We start from the raw sequence: 13,596 nt of genomic DNA, 5'->3' as shown, positions 1-13,596 counted from the left end.
AAAAAGGAAAAAATTAAATTAAATTAAATTTTAGACCCACAATGTTTAATAAAAATTTGTGGAATTTGTACCTTGGGGAGGAAAATGTACTCATAAGATACATATCCTATGATACATTTTTGTAAGGTTAAAAAAAGTCAGCCTACTGCAAATTTTATTTAAAAAGTTATTTTGCTGAATAACTTTGTCACTCATATAGTTTACAATAATACAATTTTCAATTATCCAAATACAGGATGTTGAGAACATTTAGAATGGTAGCAGACTGCATTAGAAAAGAACTAGAAGCACTGACTAGATTTCTAGCTAAGGTCTCCTGAGATAGTCCAAGCACTAGAGTTAATTCAACTCTCAATCTCTAGCTTACACAAATTTGATCCTTCCTCATTTTATACACAAATGTGATCAGGCACAATATGATTCCCATATTTTACACAACTATGATCCTTATTTGTTTTGAAGTACAACTGACAAAAGAACAGATTTAATACATCTACAACCTCTTTATTCTCATCTCATTCTTTTCCTCATGGCGAATACATTTCCCAAGAACAAAACTGCATATGGACACTGAATGCTAGAGAGTTTCACTACATTATCATAGGAAGTTTTCTGCCATTTAATGAAGAACAGATTTTTTCGCTTACATTTTTGTGTTTCTAAATTATTTTTTAAATATCTTAATGATACTTTCCAACTTACCTTAAACTTTCCTAGATAATACATTTTCTTAGGAACTGCATTTGTGAGTTACATCTCATAACATTCTGAACTAAATATAAAATGATAATTATTTTATGCACAAAGATGTTTAGAAAGAAGATGTACTTCTGTGAATGCTGCTGGCGCTTCCGAACCAATTTTCAAGTCAAACAGGAAAAAAAAATTTAGTCTAGTAGTTAAAATTTTTTACCCTTTTGAAATGATTTAAGGACCTGTCCTTAGTAATTTTGATTAAAGATAAATGTTTTGATACTCGGTGCCTATATCCCAGGTGTATATACCAGAGTTAAAGTAGGATTCTGAATAGACAGCAGAGCAATACACACAGCTTATACATACCCGAAACGCAAGTGTATGTATTCAGCTTTGTAAATACACCTTTAAAAATACCTCGCCATATTTAGCCACTCCTAAATATGTATTTACACAAGTCTACACACTGTAAGTGTTTACCTGGGAGACAGGAAAGGTCTCTCTAGTAAATAATATGGGTTTTATGGTATTTCATGAAGGAATTTTTTGTTTGCGATGTAGAAAAGGCAGCTCCTCACAGTTATAATTTAATAAAATTTTTCTTTCCCCGTAAATTTACTGCATAGCACTTGAGGTAAAACGCTGAAATTTTTTTCCAAAAAGACAACACTGGCGTTAGCTTGGGGTACAGAGTGGCTTTGATTCATTTTGCTAAGGACTACAGAGAGTAGGAGACATGGATATGATTTCTGAAAACCAAACAAATAAAAATAACCTGTCGTATATATTTTAGAGCTAAGGCTATCGAGTAACAACCTATTTTTTTCAGAATTAAAAAAAATGAAAAGAACAAATACAGAATGTCTAGGAAGAACCAAGGGGTTTGCAATGTCATTGCCTTAAAATTTCTAGAACATCAATTTAATTTTATAACTGTATATTACACAAATGGGTGTAGGTTAAGGATTTTCAACTGATAAGCAAATTCTGTTAAGTGTGAAATATTAACACACTTTTGGAGAAAAATACACTACCCAATATACCAGCTCTGGGAATTTTCAGTGCCTGGCTCCTTGCAAATACATAGCTTTAAGCAATTAGGATAATGTCAAACTATACTTTTGAATTTGCAAATTTGGCTGTGATCTGCACCAGAGCTAATAAATGATGTGTCCATGCTAGATATCAAACTCTAACATTAGAAGGAAAAACTGTGACCTTTTGTAATAAAAAAAAGACTTTTTATTTCCCTTTCAATTTAAAAATAAAAGTTGAGGGCTTCAGCATGTAGCATTTTGTCTTCCATGCAATCAACCAGGGTTCGATTCTTCACCAAATATGGTTCCCTGAGACCTCCAGGAGAGATTCCTGAGTGCAGGGACAGGAGTAAGCCCTGAGCACTTCCGGGTGTGACCCCAAAACAACAACAAAACTTAAACTGAAAAATTAATAAAAGTAGAGTAGAGCATACTTGAAATTGGTGTCACAATATTTCCACCATCTTTGATCACCACTTTTTTCTTCCCTTAGACTTAAGGCTTTTGAGATAACACAATATTAAACAAATGTTCCCTGGATGCCCAGAAGCATTTTAGGGTCCAGAAATGATTATGGCTTAATTTGGACGCCTTTAATGCTTTTCTGGGAAGATCTTTCTGAAGGGATCACTCACCTAATTAGCTCACTTCCTCCTAGCAGATAAATGTACCAAGTCTCCAGCAGCTTGTCTCTGGAACCACTGAAGATTTTCTTGTCATCAGTGGGCTTAGAGACCTACAAGGAAAGAACAAAGCGAGAGGTTCTTTACATGAATTCTAAAGACACCTAATAAATTTCAGCTTTATTTTAAAGGCCTCTTCTCTGTATATTCTACATGTTTCAGGAATTTTCTCTTTCAGAATCTCTCTTTGCAGAAGAATCTCACACAGGATGTATGAGTTTGATTTATATTGAGGAGGTGGGAAACCTGAGCCTGTTTGGCAAGTTCAGATAGAGAAATGCTGCAGACTTTTTTCAGGAAATATATCAATTTTCTTAATGAGCTCAATTATTTTGCCCCAACATAAACTGCCTGTTGAAATTTATTAATGCAATATTGATCTTTGATTTCTTTTTCATCTCATCTCTAAATGCAGCTTGGAAGAGATTAAATTCATCTGATAAATAAAAGTATGAGAATGCTTATCCCCCAAATCAAATGTTTTAAAAAGTACTACCCTTTTGAGTCTTTTCATTTAATTTACTTTTAAACTGTTAAAATATCCATTCTACTCTAACAGATTAAAACATCCTTTAATATATTTTAAGGTTAAAAAATGCTTTTTTTTCCTTTTAAAAAGTACTAGAAATTTTAATGTAGTGATAACATACATTACATTCTAAAGCTACAATAATCTTGATGAACATGGAATATAATTTTGCAAGTAGGTCACCAATTCAAATCGGTTCCAGGGAGTACTGAATACCCTACAGCTGTCTATTTCGAATATCTAAAATGAATGCAACAAATAAATATCTGATTGTATTTCCATACAAATTTTATACCTACTCTACTAATTAAAATTGAGCATAATGGACTGTGTATTTTGTGTACACTTTGAAAATTGTGCTTTATCAGTTTTTATTTCCATAAAAAGAAAAGTATATTCAATGCAATTTGTGTGTTCCAAAGGACACAAATAATATAGTACTTATTCTCTAAGCACAGACTGGCAGGATATAATGCTTTCAGCTTCATCATCATAGCAGATACTGAGAATCACTCTTATGACAGCAATTCCATCCTGGCTATTCTGCATCACAACCCCTGGGAAGGGTATGAGCTAACATATAAATAAGCCCACCGGTCCCTGTGATGGAACTGAGTCTCTGAGAAGAAGGATTACTATCAGTCTTTTAATATTGCAGAGCTATTTGGGCAAATACAATTATTTTTATTCACTACTTCTGATCTTCGTGGCATACTCAATATGCCATAAACAGTAACAATGATGGTCCTCATTCCCCTGATCCTGAAAGAGCCCCCTATATGCCATAGGGCTACACTAGCAGGGATGAATGAAGACATTACTGGCACTCACTCAAGAAAATCGATGAACAACGGAATGACAGGATACAGTGATACTTCTGATCATTCACTACACACCTTACTCCTTCTAAAATTCATATACAAGTTCAGAGATCAGAGTAAATATTTGCTATGTTAAAAAGTGCTGTTTTATCTCTTTGAATGTTTTCCTGGAAACAAAGCAATGCGTTTTGATTCCCTTCCCTAAGAGTTCTTTCCTGCAGCTATGACAATATTTCAGAGTATTTTAGTTTACAGCTGAAATCTGAGACCTGTATCTGTTGAGGTAAGGGGAGAATATGAAGGGTTGACTAGAATTAAATTGCAACAGTTTGTGTGGCTATCAGATGTCAGCTCTGATGTTCTCTAAATGTCTAGGTACCAGTTCCACGCTGCTTTGTTCTTGGTTAAAGCAGTCATGAATGTACTGTGTGTAGACTGCATGGCATTCAGGGGAAAGAACATCAGTCCATAGGGGAAATATAATCAAATTCTCTGAAGCACAGTTGAAAGCCTTGGGGAGAATTAAGGGGGAAAAATTGGGAGAATTTGTAATTCCCTCCACATATCCAAAGTACTGTTATGCAGAAGATGGGTCAGGCTTATTCCATAAGGATGCTTCATGGGATAGAGAACTTTTGCAGTCCTAGGAAGAAGAGATGGACTGGAACAAATCAGCAGCCAGGCATAGGCTAGATGGTCCTTGGAATTTGGGCTAGATTAGGGTTCCTCAAACTTTTCCAGTCACAACCCCTGACTGAGAAAAACAAATGAGAAAAACAGTGCTAGAACACTTTGGATTCAGTATGATTTTAAATTAATTCCTGGTCTTTGAGCATTTAAAAATTTTTTACTTGTTTCTTAATTTTTCACAACTCCTGCATACAGATGTCAGACCTCATAAGAGTCACGAGCCATAGTTTAAGAAGCTGGAAGCTAGATTTTATTTTAATTAATTTATTTTTTAATTAGTGAATCACTGCGAGGATACAGTTACAGATTTATACATTTTTGTGCTCGTGTTTCCCTCATACAAAGTTCGAGAACCCATCCCTTCACCAGTGCCCATTCTCCACCACAAATAAACCCAGCATCCCTCCCCGCCCCCCCAATCCCATCTTCCCTTACCTCACCCTGCCACTGTGGCAGGGTATTCCCTTTTGTTCTCTCTCTCTAATTAGGTGTTGTGTTTTGCAATAGGGGTGTTGAGTGGCCATTGTGTTCAGTGTCTAGTCTACATTCAGCACACATCATCCTTCTCCTGCGTGGCCTTCAACCACATTTTACTTGGTGTTCCCTTCTCTATCTGAGTTGCTCTCTCCCCAGACTGTGAGGCCAGCTTCCAAGCCATGGAGTCAACCTCCTGGTACTTATTTCTACTATTCTTGGGTGTTAGTCTCCTACTCTGTTATTCTATATTCCACAGATGAGTGCAATCTTTCTATGTCTGTCTCTCTCTTTCTGACTCATTTCACTTAGCATATTTTCCATGCTGATCCACTTATATGCAAAGTTCATGACCTCATTTTTCCTAACAGCTGCATAGTATTCCATTGTCTAGATGTACCAAAGTTTCTTCAACCAGTCATCTGTTCTAGGGCACTCGGGTTTTTTCGAGATTCTGGCTATTGTAAACAGTGCTGCGATGAACATATGAGCGCAGATGTCATTTCAACTATACTTTTTTGCTTCTCTTGGCTATATTCCCAGCAGTGGTAGTGCTGGGTCAAATGGGAGCTCAATTTCTAATTTTTTGAGAATTGTCCATATTGTTTTCCAAAAGGGCTGAACCAGTCGGCATTCCCACCAGCAGTGTAGAAGGGTCCCTTTCTCCCCACATCCTCTCCAACAGTGGTTGCTTTTGTTCTTCTGGTTGTGTGCCAGTCTCTGTGGTGCGAGGTGGTATCTCATGGTTGTTTTGATCTGCATCTCCCTGATGATTAGTGATGTACAGCACTTTTTCCTGTGTCTTTTGGCCATTTGGGAGCTAGATTTTTAAATCTCTTTAAATCTCTTCTCAGTGGTCAAGCATGAAACTTTAAAAGCAGAACAGGGAGGGGATGTGTTGCAATGGTACTCACAAAGCAGTTTCAGTATACTGTCAGAGACATTGTGGTCCCAGCTAGGCAGATCCTCACACTGGTCATTTCTAAGTCCAAGATTTGTTTAAAGGAGACTAAGTCCTTAGTAGCACTGTTGTAGCACTGTCATCCTGTTGTTCATCGATTTGCTCAAGCGGGCACCAGTAATTTCTCCATTGTGAGACTTGTTACTGTTTTTGGCATATTGAATACGCCATGGCTAGCTTGTCAGGCTCTGCTATGCGAAAGGGATACTCTCGGTAGCTTGCCAGGCTCTCCGAGAAAGATGGAAGAATCGAACCCAGGTTGGCCCTACCTGCTGTGCTATTGCTCCAGTCTGAATTCTTAGTAGTAAATCATATTTCGTTTAATGTCCAAGTAATTTAGAGAGTGAAAGACAAATGCCCAATACTTTCACTCTTTTGTGGAAAATAAATGAACAAGTAAGCAAACTAAAGAAAATTCACAGCAAAAATAATTTACTCTGGATACAATACAGTGGCTCTTAGGAGAGACTCGGAAAGGGAGAATGGTGCATGGGGAGAGAGGGCCAATTTGATCATGGCGAGCAGCAGTAGAACTATGATAGCAAGTATATAAAGGTGAGAAGCTTTACTCCTGAAATACACATTGTACTGTAAAACCATGGTAAATTGAGACTTTTATTTAAGAACAGGTATCCTACAATCAGATTCCTGATTGAGATTTCAGGCTCTTCCATTTTACTGTTGTGCAATTTAAAGACAATAACATAAGAACTGAATCTGAAAGGTTTAGGATTTTTAGTCACACCCTAAAAGGTAGTGACAAGCATACAAAATCTTCTCTATACTCTCTGGTTTGCACCTACTATGGTGCATAGTGGGTTGGAGCAATAGCACATCGGGTAGGGCATTTCCCTTGCACACGGCTGACCCAGGTTCGATTCTTCTGTCCCTCTTGGAGAGCCCAACAAGCTACCAAGAGTACCTCGCCTGCATGGCAGAGCCTGGCAAGCTACCCGTGGTGTATTTGATATGCTAAAAACAGTAACAAGTCTCACAATGGAAATGTTACTGGTGCCCACTCCAGCAAATCCATGAGCAACAGGATGACAGTGACAGTGATACAGTGATGGTGCATAGTAGGTAGATAATAATGCCTGCAAAGCTCTCTATTGCCTATGGCTAATACCACAGGGGCAAGCATTTGTGTTAGTTATTCCTGAATGCCACTGACTAGACTGATGCACATCAATTACCTGCTTCTTAAAAGGTCCCTTTTTCCATCAAGAACACATACACTTATGCTAATCTGGAAAAGGAAAAAGATCCTACTATGGAAATTGTGCTATAAACATATAAAATGTGCTAAATGAAATAATAATCACAGTGATGAACTTTATCAAAATTTACATGAGATGAATAATGCAAAGGCAGAGGAAATTATTCTCTACCAGCAGCAGAAATCTTCTACATAACTCTCTTTTAATTTGAGGATTCTTCGAGTAATGTGGAGTCTGATTATTATTACTCCTGTATCTCCTTTAAAATCAAATCACTGAAGTATGGAGGCATTGGTCACAAGGACAGTGTAAGATTTCCCTGATTTCTTTGCTTAAGAGTTACTTTGCACGCTTGGTATGAGTTTTAAATCGTTAAACTGAAAGTTTTTGTTTTTTCGACCAGGAGGGTGATTATTTTCTGATATAAATAGTTGGTAAGTTTGATCCAATGAAACTGCTGAGTTTCTTAACTAGTTATTTTGTATAATGTAATCTTCAGATATATTCTGTATAATTATCTCTGTATTTGTCTACTTTCAGGTATTAAGCCTATATTTAACATAGCAACTCCTTTGAAATTAGAATCGAATCTCTTTGATTTGGTTAGTCTTTACCACATGTACGGAGTATTTATGACATGACTTTGGACTTTTACCATCCCTTGAAGGTACACTAACAGTAACTTCTGGGTTCTTTTCAGTTTTAACAGGAACATGCAATTCACACTGAATTAGTAGTATTAATTATAGTTCTTACTAAAATGATTCTGTCTGCCCAAGAAGGGATGACTCCACTGAATGGAAATATTTACTCCTTACTTAAATGAGTAACCTTAAAAACATAGTTCATTTGGGCAGCCTTTGCAATTCTCGAATTCCTTCAGACAATCTGGTTACAATACATGACTCAATGCAACGTCCACAGATGCTTGACTTTGAACTTGTGAGTTGTTGGCAGTCAGAAGTTTGTGTTCCAAAGACACTATTCTCTCACTCTAGCACAAGTGCTCTTGCACACAGGAGAGGGGGCAAACGATCTGAAGAGGCAGGCTTTAGGACAGCCCCTGGCTTCCTGCCCTACCTTCATGTGGCAGTAATTTCCCTGCATAAGAGGCAGAGGGCCTCCCCTCAACACACAGTGTTCTCCCACTGTGTGCTCAGTCTCCCACACACAAACCCACAAGAAAGGCTGACCCAGTGAGTATTAAGAAAAAGGCTTGACCTGACCACACAGCAATTCTGGAGCATGAGCAGTAGCCAATGCCATCCTCCTGGAAGAGTTTTGTTGCCTCCCATTGCAAGTAGGGATAATAAGATTCCTTTGTCAGGCGTCCTGGTATAGCTCTGGCAATCGAGACCACATTCTCCCCTCAGTAGGAATGACTACGAAATAGCATGAAATCTCTGCCTTGGCAGCAAGGGAACTTGGTGCTAGCATTTTTTTTAAAACTGAAACAAGGCAGATGATTTAGCCTGATACTTACAAGTTATCTGATATGCTAAATCACCTCTAAAAATAAAAACAAAAGATTCTAAAAGGAGTTGTGAATCTTACAAAAGGAAAAGAATGGTTAGATAAACTTTGTGCTTGGAAAGAATGCTTTTAAAACATGTTGAGACGCAGGAGTTAAAAAGAAAATGGGAATTGATTCAGGATGTTTCAATTTGTTTATATTCAAGGACTGATGGGCGTGGACAAACCTCCACAACAATCTTGAGTATTTATTTGTAGCATTTTTTTTAAGTTGTCTTTTCCAATAAGTTATTAGAGACCTCAGTTCAGTAGATACACTGTGCATAGGCATTAAACAAACACAAATATAAAGATTCTTTGTCTCCACAAAAGAATACTATTCACAGATTTAAGGTTTAAATTTTCTGGATAGCAAAGGATAGAAAACTGAAACCAGAGAAATTTGACTCAAGGCTTTAAAAGAAAATAAGTTTCCTAGCAATACATTCAAATGCCTTTAATTTGTCAAATGTCCCCATATGAAATTCGTGGTCACTCTATTTTTCTTCTCTATCCTGTTAAATTAATACACTCAGAGGCACTGCCTCAGTTTCCCAGGAGCTCAGTAACATAAAAGTTTCCAGTTTTCCTAACTAGCTTCTAACTCATTGACCCAGAGAAGACAAGGATGGCCCTAGAACAGGATTAAGATCCAAGCGACATAAACACAATGCTGCTTCCCTTACAAAGTACATTAGAATCTCCTTCATCAGAATATTTAGTTTTCTCAAAGAACCCAAATTCATACAGAAGACAGCTCTGCTCATGTCAAACAGGAACCTCAGGGCGCACAGCTCCCAAGAATACAAAGAAGAACAGGGGCAAAGCCTCCATTCTTTGAATTCCTGCTACAATGTGATCAAGCCACTTCATTATTTTTTATCGAATTCAACCTCAAACTCTTTTTGGTTTGAAATACACACAATGCTTAAATCAGAAACCTGAGGATGTTTCACAAAACATGGGACAAAGAAAGTATGTATGAGCCATGCCGAGTTACAAAAATAGAGCACAAAAACGTATTAATCTTTTTCTTAATATGCCCAAGATTTTAAAAATAAAATGAAGAACCTGTCAATGGTGCTGAAAGTGAACCATTCAAGCCAGGCTCAATGTTTGTAGATGAGGAAGAGCCAAACCAATCATAATATTGTGGCACCGATTCTTTATGGTCTCAGTCACACCAACCTCCTCACTTAATATATTTTTTTCTCTTAATATGTATTCGACCCTTTTTGATGGCTTGGCTCAGAGCTTAGATAATGAAGCCAAACCATATCCCTTTGGTTAGTCTCAAGTCTGGCTGGACTTTCAATGACTTCCACATATTAAGAGCTACTCTCACAAAAGGTCTAATGTAATAATAAAGCCACCAACAAGTAATAAGATTCAGCCTTTCTCAACTACTCCTATGAAGCTGTCACTGTGCTCAGGGCTCTGGCAACTGTATGTCATTTAATTGTCTAGGAGCATCCTTAGGTTGTAGCTACATAACAGTAACCCATTTTACAGATAAGGGGTAAGAGAAGCGATACAGGGAAGTTAGAACTTTCCCTCAGTCCCAGTAAACAGTGGGACTTTAACTCAGACAAGTGCATTTAAATTACTGCAAGTTCAAAGGCTGTGGATCAGCTACACACCAAGGCCTAATTGGTTAAGATGATACTTTGGAAATCTAGAAAGTGTTGAGTTGTTGCATTAGTGAAGCCTGATCAGCGTTTCCTGAGAGGTCTGACTCAGGAATAAACTGTTGATCCTCACATGGTACAGAGGTCTAATGTTTAGATATGCCACAGATTCTTAACCAGCCCACCTTCTGCCATAACAGCAATATAAAACTGGGACCGCCACATCCTAGCAAACACACTTCAGGTTCCTTTTTGTGATCCGTGATTTGTTTTTGCTTCCTTTTGGATGCAGTCTGATGTCCTGATGTCCCCTGTATGCAAATACTGGGGGAGAAGTTACACCCAGTAAATTACCTCAGTCCAAACCCCAAAAGCTAGCCCTCACTCTCCCACCGCTACACTTCAAAGGCAGCCCCCCTCTCCCTGCTGTGGCAGGAACTCTGTAGTCGCCTTGGCCTGGCAGCCTGGGTGGTCCCCGTGCCCAAGACTTTCCTGAACCCAGGAGCAACCACATTCCCTGCTCTGGCCCTGCGGTAAGAAAAGCAGTGGATAAAGGGTAGAACTGATAAATGCATGCTGGCTTCCTCAAACTCTCCCCTGGGGAAAGTCAACTCTTTGGAGGTTGATGGTGCTAAGGCCCACGGGGCACCACATTGCCGCAGCACAGAGCAGCCTGCAGTTCCCTCTGGCCACCCTTAGCAGCATGGGAGGTGACCTGCACTTCGTGGGGAGACTTCCAATCTGGAAGCCAAGACACCCCGGTTTGGCTTTTAGTGCCGTCTGCTTACAAGTCAAACACCCAGCTCCCAAGCCCACTGCTGTTTCTCATCATAGATCTGTGCCTCTGGGAACTGGAAGCTGGGATTGTTTGCTTCGGGTCCAGATCTCCCAAGCAGTGCTCAAGAGGCCCAAGGGCCCTGCCACTATCTCAACCAACTGGTCCTGCAGTTCAATCGAGGACCCGATGATGATTTGATGCTCCTTGGGCCCTTCAGTGACAGGGATTACCCAAGGTGACACCTAGTGATGCTCAGAGGCCTCCAAGGCTGAACCCAGTGGTGCGTAGAGGGATCACCTGGTCCTAGGAATTGAACCTGATCAGCCTAGGCAAGACAAGGGCTTTAAACCCGCTACTGTCTGTCCTCTGCTACCCCCATCCCAACTAGCAAGCAAAGCAATTCAGTCCAGAAATGAATAGGGCTGGAAATCAGTTTTCGCATCTTTAAAAGAGCAGACAGGAGGGCTCAGTAGGGGCCTGTCATCACCTCAGACGTATCTCTTCTGGGGCGAGAAAATAGATTTTTACATGCAGGCTAACTTCTGTGAGGATCAGGAAATGAGTGGTAACAGTCCCCTGAACATGCATGGAGACGCCTTTCCTCCAGCCTTCAACAGACCACTCACAGAGGGATGTTATCTGGAAAGACATGATGGCCTCAGAGAACCACCCACCCATGCAGCGCACAGGGACCCATAAAGAAGGCAGCCTCAGTTTCTGGAAGCATACAAAGGTTCCCTGAATTTCAAATAAAAGGCGCCTGCATGTTCTAAGATCATGGGCTGCAGGGTAGAGAGGAAGAACTGGCTTTCCTTTGAAACTAGAAAAGCCATTTGGCACCTTTGTTCAACAGACACGAGGAGCAGATCCCCTGGCCACAGCTGTTTTATCAAACTCTTTTTCCCCTCCTGGTTTCCTTTGTTGTGAGTTCCAAGCTGCTTTGCACCCTTCCATCCTTTTACAACGATTGCCTCTCTCTACAGATCTGTAAAAATAAACAGGCCATTTCCAGATTACCAGCCCGCGACACCACATCCTGTGTCAGGCCGATGATAAATAAGAGGGAGGCAGGTAGTCCCCCAGACACATCTGGGAAGCGCCCCTCCTCTGAACAGGAGCTCACAGCACGCAATTCTTGCCAAAGCTTGTTTGGCCTTGTGGTCTGCTGAGTTGAAATGGTTAGCCTGTCCCCCCACCCCCCCCCTCCCGAAAGTAAAGATTATGTTTTTCCTCTGACATTTTTCCTTTTTTTCAAATATTGGTACATAAAAACTAACCCCTGGGGGAAAACTCTATTGGCCTTAACCATGGATCCCAGGTGTATCCTAATTAGCTTTAAAACTTATACGAGAGAGAGAGAGAGAGAGAGAGAGAGAGAGAGAGAGAGAGAGAGAGAGGAGGGAGAGAGAGAGAGAGAGAGAGAGAGAGAGAGAGAGAGAGAGAGAGAGAACTACTTCAAGCAGAAGACAGCTAACGCTGCAGCAGCCACCATTTGGGCTAATTAACAATTCCAGTAACATCTAGTGACTGGAAAGTGAGGTCTTAAAGAGTTTATGCTATGTACGTACCCACCTTATGTGCTCTTTTAACTTATTTTAAATTAACCAGCCTTATAATCATTAGTAACCTGAAATTATTTTTAGCTTTCATCTTATAGACTCTCCTCCACCATCCACAGAGATAGGCTTTGTTATCGCCCACTGAAACCTTCACTCTGTGTAAAGCCTAGGAATATTAAGTAATAACCCGAGTCCCTCGCTCTCCTCCCCAAATCTGTGCACATACATGGAGGAGGGCAGGTGTAGAATCTAACTGGTCTTTTGCATCTTGAATTTAGCAATGTCAGAGAAAAGGGATGAGAAGAGTGTGGGCCAAGAAAGGGCAGAAGCCACGATTTCAGAGAACATCCACTGTGGTCCCTGGAAACTTAAGCTATCATCCTCATTTCACCTCTTCCTCGGCTCTTAAGCGCATGCTCTTTTCATCAGGCTCAGTAACTGACCTGCCATCTTCGCAAAACACTACAGGCCATTGTTACGGGGCCTGGAAAGGAACAACTATACAGATTCTGGAAACACGTTAAACTGCCATTCTCTGGATAGGCTCTGGATTCAACAAGTAAGCCTGGAAAAATTAAGACAAAAACTGCACTCAGTCTTAGTGCCCTCTCACTCCTCCTCACTAAAGGAAGGTTTCCTTCAGGAGCCCCTGCAATTCACAGGGTCTGGGAACACAATTCAGAAGGCTCAGAGGAGGAATAAAAGTTTCAGGTTGTTCTCTGAAAGAGAATGCTGACTCACAACCTTAAGCAATTAAATCAACAACACCAAAAAAGAAAAGAAAAGAAAAGAAAAGGGTCTCTTATCTACCCCCCTCCCAGTTGCCATTACCCTTTACCTGGTTTTGTGACTTTGGAGAGCAGAGATTACTGGCATGAACATTAAATCAGAACTTTTCTAAGACCCCTTCTACTTAAAAATGTTCTGTGAGACATAGTAGAGGAAACAGCAAAAACCCAAAGGCAACAGAATCTGAGAACTGCTGTCCAGTAGGAAGATTTTGGGAAGGGG

This window comes from Sorex araneus, chromosome 1 (assembly GCF_027595985.1).
Source record: "Sorex araneus isolate mSorAra2 chromosome 1, mSorAra2.pri, whole genome shotgun sequence".
Classification (NCBI taxonomy): domain Eukaryota; kingdom Metazoa; phylum Chordata; class Mammalia; order Eulipotyphla; family Soricidae; genus Sorex; species Sorex araneus.
This window is presented reverse-complemented; position numbering follows the sequence as displayed.